This window comes from Arachis stenosperma, chromosome 2 (genome assembly GCF_014773155.1).
Source record: "Arachis stenosperma cultivar V10309 chromosome 2, arast.V10309.gnm1.PFL2, whole genome shotgun sequence".
Taxonomy (NCBI): Eukaryota; Viridiplantae; Streptophyta; class Magnoliopsida; order Fabales; family Fabaceae; genus Arachis; species Arachis stenosperma.
In genome coordinates, this window is record NC_080378.1 from 25059886 (window position 1) to 25072914 (window position 13029).

The window sequence follows — 13029 nt, forward strand, 5'->3', positions numbered from 1 at the left end:
CCCTGTAATCTCTGAAATCACTTAACACACATGTCAAGGCATCTAATGGTAATAAGAGAGGATTAATAATAAACAAATATAAGATCAAAGAAGCATATTTTCAATCATAGCACAAAATCAGGAAGGAAAATGTAAAACATGCGAATTGTATGAATAAGTGAGTAAAGAGTTGATAAAAACCACTCAATTGAGCATAAGATAAACCATAAAATAGTGGTTTATCAGGGATCCTAACCTTCCACCATCTCACTGGGGGCGATTTTACAATACTAGGAGGGATAAAGAAGGGGATCCTCACCTTCCATCATCTCCTGGGGTTGCTCTTTCAAGAAAGAGTGCTCAGATGAACCATTCATTCCTTTCTTTAATCAGCCATATAATATAAGAAGTATATATATATATACAACCTATCTCCTCATAACTAACTCATCACTTCTCATGTTTTCTTCAACCCTCTCCTAACTTCTGCTCATCAATCAACACATAACTATGGTTTAGGGGTTAAAATAGTAAAAATAAAGGTTTAGAAGTTTGAAATTAGGTTCTTAAAATATAAAATTAAGTTTGCTTAAAATAAGGGTCACACGTACGCGTGGGCGTGCATTTTTTCTGAAAACGGGGAGGGTCACAAGTACGCGTGAGAATGAAATTTGCCTATCACACGTACGCATTACCTCGTCCGCATATGCATGCATGCCAAACAGAAATGCCCATCCGTGTATGGAGGGATCCGCGTATGCATACATTGCAAATTAATCAAAAAAAATGGCTAAGTTTGCATAATTTCAATTTTACATACCAAACTTCCAACGCGCATAACTTTCTCATTTTAAAACATTTTTCATCCATTCTTTAAATGGCGTAAACTTCACGGATCTAATTTTTATATGAAATAAGTTTGAAATAATTTGGAGGTTCGGAAGTCGAGTTATAGCTCACCAAAGTTTGGCCAAAAACCTATTTTTCACAAAAGTTCATAAACCTTTATTCTTACCAAACTAAACTCAATACTAACATTCTATACATACAACCAGCATTACCACTTACCATTCTCAGCACCATTACTCTCCACATCCTACTACAATCAAACATACCTCAATTTTGCACAATTTCATACACAAATTACTCAACCAACCAACAAGATCATCATCATTCATCACATGTTTTACCACCAAAATTCAGCCTCTAAAGTTTCACCAAGCATCCAACATTTGGAATTATGCTCCAATTCACATATATACCCACCTAATTCACATTATCACATCCATATACTAAATTTCAATACCCAAACACATATAATCAAGAAAATTCAATAGGTTTTGAGAGTTTTCACCTCACCAACAGAGAATTGGAACAAGACCCGACAAGTTCACCAAGTTAATTTGATCGTAAACATCGAAATTATACAAAATCTCAACATCAAAGCCCAAAAATTTTGAAACTGGAGAGTGAATAGATGGGAAAAAAGTGAGGCTTACCAATAACTTTGTTATATGAATTTTGTAGAGAATTTCGAGACGAACGCGTGGCTGCTGACGGCTCGTCAATCGGAGTTCCGGATTAAAAGATATAAGCAATTGAAGATTGGAGGTGATTAGGTTTTCCTTCTCCTCTTCCCACCATAACCCTCGCCCCCCCCCCCCCTTTTTGCCAAATTCCAGCATGTTTCCCTTTAAGGGAAGGGACAAGAGCTGAAGCTCTTTTCATTTAATGGGTATTGGGTTGGGCCTTGGGCCCAATATGGGCCCGGTCTAACTAGTTCAGTCTGTTTGGCCCAATCTTGGACCAAATTCTTTAAAATTAGTATCAAAATTCTTATTTTAATTAGCTCTACCATATTAAACTATAAAATTCATATTTCTAATTTTATTTTATTAAAAATTAATTTATTAATTAATTATGTGCTAATTTTACGGGGTTTACAATCGTGAATTAAGTTTTATTGAAAAAGATGTGAGAAATTACATTAGAGGGAAGTCCAAAATATTTCCAAACTAGATGACGTGAGTAATTTCTCACATATTTTTTAATAAAACTTAATTCACGATGACCCCCTGCTACTGCTACAAATAATTGATATATTTTGCTTGGTCTAATTCCAGATTCGATATTAGTTCAATTATACAGCATGCAAACATGCTGATCAGTTTAAAGATTCAAGGGAATAAGATAGTTTTCTCATTGTTTTTTAGAATTATTTTTTGATTTTTTGTTGAACAATTTTAATGCATTTTGTGTAATATTTTTACTTTTTAATGAAAATGATGTTTATTTTTAATATTTTTCTGTCTTGTTTCATTTATTATATTACTGTTGGTTTTTAAATTAATTTTTGTTTATTTATAATATTTTAACTTAATAGTAAGTATTACCTTTGAAATTGTGTTGTGTTGTGTTAATCAATAGTAAGTATTGGTTTTTAAATTATTTTCTACAATCATTTTATGGTTTATAGTTTGAGGTGTAATCCTGTACAAATTTTGGTACAGGTGATTTTTTTAGTATATTAAATATAATTAGTGTGATTTAAATTATTATGATAATAATACATCATAGAAAAAAGATTTGGAATATTTACCAAAAAATTGTTTGTTTTAGCAAAAAGTATACATAAAATTAAAAACAACATTGAAGAGAAATTGTTAACAGTTTACATTGCGCAATCTATTAATTTTTTATATTTCCTTATGTAAACCTACAGTAAGAACTTGATAATACAGCAGATGACTTAGAGAGTATGATGGCTTTAGATTTTTCAATGGCTTTACCTCTTAGTTGATTGTTCCTACAGTTTAGAGAAATTTATTTGTTAAACTCTGTTAATTTAATAACAAAGAATTATCTATTTTTAACGATAGTTACTTGTTTCCAATTCTTCTATGCGTATTTTCCTTTTTTGATCTATTTTGGATCAATTATCTTCAGTCATTTCATCATATATATTGCACAATTTCAGCTAAAAACAAAAATAAAATAACACATTAAAATAAGAAGCAATAGAAAATATAGTAAAATTTATTAAATAGAAAGATTGATACCTTGTTTGCTGTCTACTGATGTTAATGTATGGTGCTACGACACCCTCATCATTGTCTATCAAAGGTTTTTCAACTCGTCCACCAACACTGGGCTGTCTTGAGATTTTTTCATTTAAACTGGTGGTTCACCCTCTTGGGTAATTGTAGCTTCATCACTTGATTGACTAATGCCAAGGTTAAAGGATGGTGCATCAAAGTCATCATCCAATGAAGCATTAGCAGCTATCAACAAGCCAGCTTTCAAATCTCGAGCCAGAGGAAGATTGTAAGATGTACTAAAATAGTTTACGAATAGACTAAAATTATTATAATAGAAATGTATTAATTAGAACTTACACATTAGGAAAATTTTCGTGCTGAATTTCCTTTGGCAGAGCTTCCTCTGGAGCTTCTTGATATGTGATAAACCCCTATTTTATGATTCATCTTGTGCTTAAATTGAGTATTTTATCAACTCTTCACCCACTTATTCATATGAATTTGCATGGTTTTCCAATTCCTTCCTTATGATATGACATATGAGAAAACATGTTTCCTATGCTTTAAAAATATTAAATTTAATTATCCTTTATTACCATTCGATGCCGTGATTTGTGTGTTGAGTACTTTCAGGTTTTATAGGGCAGGAATGACTTAAAGGATGGAAAGGAAACATACAAAAATGGAAGGAAAGCACAAAATGGAGTTTTTGAAGAAACTGGCAGCGACGCGTTTGCATGGACGACGCAAACGCGTTCTTTGTGCAAATTGGCATCTGTGCGAACGCGTGCATGACGCGAACGCGTGGCTCATGCGAAACATAGACGACGCGGACGCGTGACTCACGTAATCGCGTGGAAGAGCAAAACACCAGATGACGCGATCGCGTGATCCACGCGGACGCATGACTTGCACGATCTGCAGAAATTACAGAATGCGCTGAAGATGATTTTGGGCCACATTTTGATCCAGATCCAAGCCCAGAGAACACAGATTAAAGGCTATAAATTGGGGAATCCATTCATTCATCAAGATACTTTATACAACATACATTCATACATAGTTTTAGGATTTAGATGTAGTTTTTAGAGAGAGAGATTTTCTCCTCTCTCTTAGGATTTAAGATTAGGATTTAGGATTTCTATTATGTTCAGACTACTTCCCTTCATTACAGGTTCAATGTTCCTTTTATTTATTTTCTCAATTTAACTTATGAACTTTTCCATGTTGGATGTGATTTCTTTTATTAATAATTAAGGTATTTCAGACATATGATTTCTATTTAGTTTCTTATATTCTTGGCTCTAGTTGATTAATTGGTGACTTTTGAGTTATCAAACTCATCGTGATTGATAATTGTATCTTTGCTGATTGATTTAGATTCCTATAACTCTAGTCTTTCCTCAGGAGTTGACTAGGACTTTAGGTGTTAAGTTGATTTGTCCACTTGACTTACCTTCATAGTTAGAAGTTGACTTAGTGGGAGCAAAAATATAGTTCTCATCACCATTGATAAGGATAACTAGGATAGGACTTCCAGTTTTCATACCTTGCCAAGAGTTCTATTAGCTATTGATTTCTTAATTACTGCAATTTATTTCTCTTGTTCAAACCTTTTCAAAAACCCAAAAATACTATTTTCCATAACCAATAATAAAACACACTTCCCTGTAATTCCTTGAGAAGATGACCCGAGGTTTGAATACTTCGGTTTATAAATTTTATTGGGTTTGTTACTTGTGATAATCAAACGTTTGTACGAAAGAATTTTCTGTTGGTTTAGAAGCTATACTCACAACGCGATTATATTTTTGTATTTCTTTACTGATAGAAAATCCGATTCGTCAAAATGACGCCATTGTTGGGGAATTGCAAACGTGTGCCTTATTATTGGTTATTGTAAATATTTTTTTTTTACTTGTTTATTTGTTTTTATTTTCCCTTTTTATTTCTCTCAGCTACTATGAGTTCTCACCCCTCTCACTTTGAGTTTGGTTCTAAATTTGTTGAAAGGGATGGAAGCTATAACAAGACTATACATCACGGTCAAAGCAATCAAAGATTGAGGGAGCCAAGAGGATCTAATCAACCCTTTAGGCAACAACACCTTCCTAGATATCATGGACAAGGACCATTCTACAATGCATACCAAGCTGATAGATATGGTGGACCCCCTTGTAGTTACCAACAAGCCCCACCCTGTGCTCATAGACCATCCTCTCAACATAGCTTCAAACCACCACACTCACAAGCTCCTTTTCACCATTCACCACTGTATGATCCTTATCCGCCCTAATTCCAATCTAATTACTCCCAAGAACCACCACTTCCCTATGTACCATGTCTATATCCATCACCTCAAGAATCACAGGCTCGCCTCAAGGAAACAGTAGATCAATTTCATGCAACCCTTCATCAACTGGAGCAAGCAATAAATCAATTATCTTCCAGATGTTCAAACACTCAAGGAATTTCCATAGCTCCATGTGGAGAATCTAATGAAGAACGTAGCATGAAGGAGACACTAGAAACTCCAGTGGACAGTAAGGAGCATGACTTTGTTCTGGAACAAGTAGAGGAAGTTGTCATTATAGAAGAAGAAGAGTTGATTGAAGACTTAGGAGACGCTGAACCTCCATGGGAATCTAGAGTTGTGAAAAATTCCGTCAAGGACGTTACAATTGATGCTAAGGAGGATAGTGCACAACCCCCAAAGCAGCTATCTTATGAAGAACTGGACGGAATAACCCAAGACGCAAGTTTCCTTGATGATGATAATCACAAGTCAAGTTCTCTTAGTAATGAACTTGCATTCGCAAGTGAATTCTTTGAGATAAAAGAATCTTCCCCAAGTGAGTACGAAGATGATGCAGAGGTAGACTATTCTCAACCTCCCAATTATGACTCAAGTGATGAGGAAGATATCGAAGACTTTGATCAAGACATGGTTGAAATGGAAGAAGTTTGCAAAGAAGTGGAGGAATTCACTGAAGACTACAAGGGAGTAGAGCTTGCAGAACCACTGGAAACATCTATCCCAAGGCCATTACCGCCCAATACAAACTTCAAGTGGGTAAAATCCTTAGCTTTTATCTTTACTTTTCCACTCGAATATGGTTTACTTGAAATAGATGGCCAGCTTAGAGCTCTTTGCGGCTTTAAGAGCAAAAGGGAAATGACTCGCACTCAGAGCTGGTATGCAAGATTCAATGAGGTTTCGCACTTCAATTTGAGGCGCAAGGATTGGTGCCAAGCTCAATTGTATGGATCTCAGAAGCTGTTTGGTCACTACAGTGAGAATTCAGATTACTTATCACCTGGCTGGAAAAATGAAGATCAAGACAAAAACGGGTGTAAAAGTAAAGTTTAGGATCATGGAATCTGTTCCGACATCAGCACACTGGAAGCCTGAGAACCTGTTTGGAACTGCTCAAGGGCTTTACATGCCTTGTTTGGGACTCCGGAGGCTGTTGGCATTCCAAACATTGGTGGAGATTTCTGGATGACTTCAAGCACAAGCCACCATAACAGGAAGCTCATCAAATGTCCAACTTAAGGACTTTAACTAAAAGTACTAGGTGGGAGACAACCCACCATGGTATGATCAGTCCTTTTCCATTTTAGTCTGTTTTTTAATTTTGATTGAACCTGGAATTGTGCATCACATTCATTGCATTATGCATACTGCATAAAAAAAAATTTTAGTAATTAAATAAGGGAATACAAAAGTTTCCCCAATGCAAAATAAAAAGAATCAATGCACATGGGACAAAATTCAAAAGTAAATTTGGTAGATGAGTATGCAATACAAAAGTGGGAAAATTTGGGTAGCTAGGTAAAGAACTTTGAAATTATATAAAGTATGTATGTTAGGTGAGATCTTAGACTAATCAAGGATTCACTTTGTTAGCTCACTTAGCCTTATATATACATTCTTATCCTTACCTTAACCCCATTACAACCTGAGAAAAGACCTCATGATTTTTGTATGTCTATATTCCATATTTGTTGATTGGTTAGATGAAAAACAAGGTTTTAGAAAGCATGACTAGAAAAAAAAGAGAGTGATTACCCCCAAACACTGAGTGATTAGAGAGTAAACACAAAATCCAGTGAGGGTTCAATAGCCCATTCGCATATATCCATGTTTAATTATTAGTTGTCTTGTAAGTTGTGAACTATCTTAACTCAACTCAATTGTGACTGTGCTTTAATATGATTTGGCTTTAATTGTATATATATGATTCCTTGAAGATATGAATTAATTTAACTACATGTAAGCTTTATATATAAGTGAATAATAACTAAAATTGCATGACTCACTTAGGTAGCTTGCATTTAGAATAGATTGCATTGCATAAGATTCCACCATGTTACCTTTACTCTTTTCTCTTGGATTTAGCATGAGGACATGCTATTGTTTAAGTGTGGGGAGGTTGATAAACCCCTATTTTATGATTCATCTTGTGCTTAAATTGAGTATTTTTATCAACTCTTCACCCACTTATTCATATGAATTTGCATGGTTTTACAATTCCTTCCTTATGATATGACATATGAGAAAACATTTTTCCTATGCTTTAAAAATATTAAATTTAATTATCCTTTATTACCATTCGATGCTGTGATTTGTGTGTTGAGTACTTTGAGGTTTTATAGGGCATGAATGACTTAAAGGATGAAAAGGAAACATACAAAAATGGAAGAAAAGCACAAAATAGAGTTTTTGAAGAAACTGGCAACGACGCGTTCGCATGGACGACGGAAACGCGTGCTTTGCGCAAATTGGCATATGCGCGAATGCGTGCATGACGCGAACGCGTGGCTCATGCGAAACACAGACGACGCGGACGCGTGACTAACGCAACCGCGTGGAAGAGCAAAACTCCAGATGACGCGATCGTGTGACCCACGCGGACACGTGACTTGCGCGATCTGCAGAAATTACAGAATGCGCTGAAGATGATTTTGGGTCGCGTTTTGATCCAGATCCAAGCCCAGAGAACATAGATTAAAGGCTATAAATTGGGGAATCCATCCATTCATCAATATACTTCATACAACATACATTCATACATAGTTTTAGGATTTAGATGTAGTTTTTAGAGAGAGAGGTTCTCTCCTCTCTCTTAGGATTTAGGATTTCTATTATGTTCAGACTACTTCCCTTCATTACAGGTTCAATGTTCCTTTTATTTATTTTCTCAATTTAACTTATGAACTTTTCCATGTTGGATGTGATTTCTTTTATTAATAATTGAGGTATTTCAGACATATGATTTCTATTTAGTTTCTTATATTCTTGGCTCTAATTGATTAATTGGTGATTCTTGAGTTATTAAACTCATCGTGATTGATAATTGTATCTTTGCTGATTGATTTAGATTCCTATAACTCTAGTCTTTTCTCAGGAGTTGACTAGGACTTTAGGTGTTAAGTTGATTTGTCCACTTGACTTACCTTCATAGTTAGAGGTTGACTTAGTGGGAGCAAAAATATAGTTCTCATCACCATTGATAAGGATAACTAGGATAGGACTTCTAGTTTTCATACCTTGCCAAGAGTTCTATTAGCTATTGATTTCTTAATTACTGCAATTTATTTCTCTTGTTCAAACCTTTTCAAAAACCCAAAAATACTGTTTTCCATAACCAATAATAAAACACACTTCCCTGCAATTCCTTGAGAAGACGACCCGAGGTTTGAATACTTCGGTTTATAAATTTTATTGGGTTTGTTACTTGTGACAACCAAACGTTTGTACGAAAGGATTTTTTGTTGGTTTAGAAGCTATACTCACAACGCGATTATATTTGTGTATTTCTTTACCGATAGGAAATCCGATTCGTCAATGTGTTTGTGGAGGACTACAGAATGAGATATAAAATTGTTTAAGAAAGTACCCAAAAAAATTATGCAACAATAATAAGTTTAAGTAGAACTTACGCTTAAACGGGTTCTTGTGTTAGAGATTCTTGCATTGGAGACTGCGCAGCAGATTCTTGTTCTGTATGTAAAGGGTTGGAAACAGGAGTTTTTGTTAAAAGAGCAATTGCTTGTAGTGGCACTCTAATGATGACAAACACTGAAAAAAAATTAATATACAGTAAACATTAATAAATTTCGGTGCAAACCATTAACTCAATTATTGAAAAAGTAAACTATATTTGAAAACTTACATATTTAGTAGTTCAGATTCTGATTGAGTTTGTTTTCGCACCACAAGCATTTGATCGTTGGGACCAGCGCAAGATTAACAGTTTCACTACTCATACTAAATAAAACCAGTGTCATTTATGTCAACAAAATTAAATGAAATAAAATTAAGTCAATAATATGGTTGAATATTTTACTCACTTGTCTTATTTTGGTGAATCTTCCATCCTTTGCTGCAGTTGCAATGGTTTTCTAATTGTTGCTTGTTTAACTAGGACATCTTCCTAGATAGGGTTGGGATCATCCATTGTGTCTTCCTGTAAGTTGAATTTGAAATGCACCGAAATTATGTCAAAAAGCACCACAATTGTTGAACAATAACAAACTTTTGCTGTATGTGAACTTACATAGGTGTAGGCTGCAAACTCTTTTTTTTTTGTTTTCTTTTTCATGCAAAAAATCTTAGAGCAGTTTTCTTTCTAAAAAAAGATATGAAATTAAAGAGATATTATCGTAGTACAAGAAATAAAAAATGGTAAGAGAAAAAAAATTACATGAGATCATTTGGTGCATTTACATATCCCTGAAAGCTTGATTGTGTATTAAAGATAGAATCATTTTCACTTGACAGATTTACATGTGGCATTTTAAGGCAAAATAAACATTATTCAATAAAACTAGAGTAATTATATCAGCTTTTAGAAAATTTTAGAAAAAAATCAATATAATATATCGAATCTTATGTTTGTGAAAAATCATAGGGAGCTTCTGTCGAGTCGTGCCCACTTTTTGGTTATTCTAGCTGAATAAGCTTTCTTTTTTTCACAAGTGCGGCCTTTTTTGGAGTATCTTTGATTTTGGCCTTCATACTGAAAAAGAAAAGAATCATCAGGCAAATGGACATAATAAATATTGACAAGAAACACCAAAAATTAACACATACTCTGCAAGCTTATCATTTTCTTCTTCGTCCTTCTTTTTGTTTTTTCTTGGATTTTTTCGCTTCTGACAATACATACAAAAAATTCTATTTATAAAGAAAATTTTAATTAAAAAATAGAACTCAATTTTAGAATAATAATTTTTTAATCTTACTCATCATCAGATTCAATCTCTGATTCGGAAGATAAACCCACAATAATGTGCTTCTTCTTTTTGGATTTCATCCTAAAAAAGTACAAACACGAGATAAATAAAAAGAATAAATATTTACAAAAGACAGTGAAAAGTAACACTTACATCTTTGCCAATCTTTAGGGTTGTTTTCTTCTCATCGGTGTCTTCTCAGATTCATATTTAGAATCAGACTCATACTTAGAATTACTTTCACTTTCCGAATACGAGTCCAATATAACAGTCTTCCTCTTTTGTTTCTTCTTTTTTTTCCTTTTTTTCTTTTTTTTTCTTTTTTTGATTGGTGCCTCAGTTGTGCTCTTCTTATGAGATCCTAAAACAGAAAGATATTTAATTAGCATAATATATTTTAAACAAATGCACCAAAATTAAAGGGAATGATTTCTGTTGAATTACCATTTCATTCTTCGCTTCACTTTTTATTCTTTTAACAAACTTCTTTCTTGTCTAATATTGCACCTACGGTGGTCCAGAAATTCCATCCGTTAGCCTATTCTTGTACGTGGATTCATGAAAATATATGATCATCAGTGCAAAGAGGCAGCCATTAATTACATATTTATTTTTTGATTTGTGACCTTTTATGCCTTTGATGGTGAAGTTGAGCATATGAGCAGCTCAATTTCATTCTTGTATTGTGTCCACATGAAGAATGGGTGACATGTGAATTAGAGAAATTTTGCTTATTGTTATTAGCAATAAGAAACACTTCTCAATGAAGAGGATGAATCTCCTTTAAAATTTTAGCTAATTTTCTAGCCCATAATACTCATGTCAATCAAAGACTTTGTCAATTGTTATAAAGTATAGTCTTTGAAATTTTCAATAATTTTTTTCTGCTTTTTATTAATTTCTTTATTTACAATTTTATTTTGATAACATTTTTCTACAACAGCGGTAAAAATATTTTAATAACATAGAAATAATATAAAAAAAATCCAAAATTTGATTTACATAATAGATTACAAAATAAATTTTTACTAGATGCATTCAAGCCAAGGGCATCTCCTATTTTGTCAGGAGCGATGTGGATTACACCGTATCACGTATCCAGTATGCTTTCATACAAATCAAATGAATATGCCACTTCTTTCATGAGCTTATGCAGTATATTCAAGACTGGAATATGTCTCATAGCAGCAAAGCTCAATTCTTTAACAACAGCTTTCTTGTATCACTCATCTTACTAAATATATCAAAAATAGATCTTGTGGAGCATCTCAAATAATAAATTTTCTGTAAATAAAAATTATGTTACATAACTATATTTATAAAATAGAAATGGATTGTTCTAACATATATATGCTTACTTGATATCTTGGTTATTTCTCCTTTGTGGTGCTCCTCTCAGCAACTCTCTTGATTGTCATTTTTTATGTAAGGAATAAAAAATTAAGTTAATAAGTAACAATAACACCAAATACAACCCAATTCACATGAAATTCACTGAAATTCACTGAAAGTCACACCAAATGCATCGAAAGTATTTCTTGATTATATCACACAACTTCAGTTCAAAAAGACATGCAAATCAATCAAACATGTACAAAAATGACATCAGAAGCACTACAATAATATTCTATGGGATAGTTAGAACAAATTCATGAACAAAATCCTCAAACTCAGTTTCAAAATATGCAAACACTCAAACATGCACAAAAACACATTAAAATCCCTCAAACACATGTAAATATAGGTTAAACTATACGAGAAATACTATGTAACATTTTTACACCAACCTAACACAATTATCACCAAATGAACAGTATAATGAGAACAATAGTTTCTACTTTAACGTAAGAATATAAAAATGAATCTACTAAATAAACAGAAATATGATTATCTAGTGTTTCGCAATCAAAAATGCGAAAGAGAAAAGTGAAAAAACTGGACGATTAGTGAACAATACCTTTATTAATCTTTCGTGTTCTTTTTCTGTGTTTTTTGATGAAGATTTCGAGCCTAGCTTTGAGATTTTCTTGGATTTTTGCGAAGATTTTGAGAGATTTTTAAGAGATTTTGAGCATCGTTTGAAGTTTGATCAAGGAAAAAAAAAAGCATTTTTCATATTAACATTCGCGCTACTAAAAAGTTGCACGGGCACGTGTTACACGCTTTTTAATCTGAAATTAATTTTTGTTGAATTTAGACTAATTTAATTAAACTTGAATAACAAAAAGATTTATCTGTGTAGCATAATTATTTTTTTATTAATTGATTGATCCAACATATTAATTGAACGGATGAATATCATTATTATGAACATTGATTGGCTCTTGTGGTAATTCATCAGATGTAGGAATGGCAGTTTTAGTCAAAAGAAGAACCAATCAGTCAAATGCATGTCCTACTCAAACCAAATTAGCCTTTATTTTTAAATTAATATTAACTCTGTGAATATACATGCTGATATTCCAAATTGAAAGAGTGAATTCATTTCATCTCGACTTTTTAAAATAACAAATTAAGTCTGCAATTTATAGAAATGTGTTTCCATCGATCTTAGTTTTATGAAGCGAAATAACTAAAGATGCCAAGATGCATAAATGTTTATTATATTAACGGTTTACAATAAATGACACTCAGATATACGTAATTTTGTGTATGTTGTTTGAAAAGAAAAGAGGTATTTTTTTTTCTTTCTTAGATATTCTGATGGTTTTTATAGGTTCATAAAAATTTTAATTAGTTCCTTATAATTTAAAAATTGTAATTAAATTTT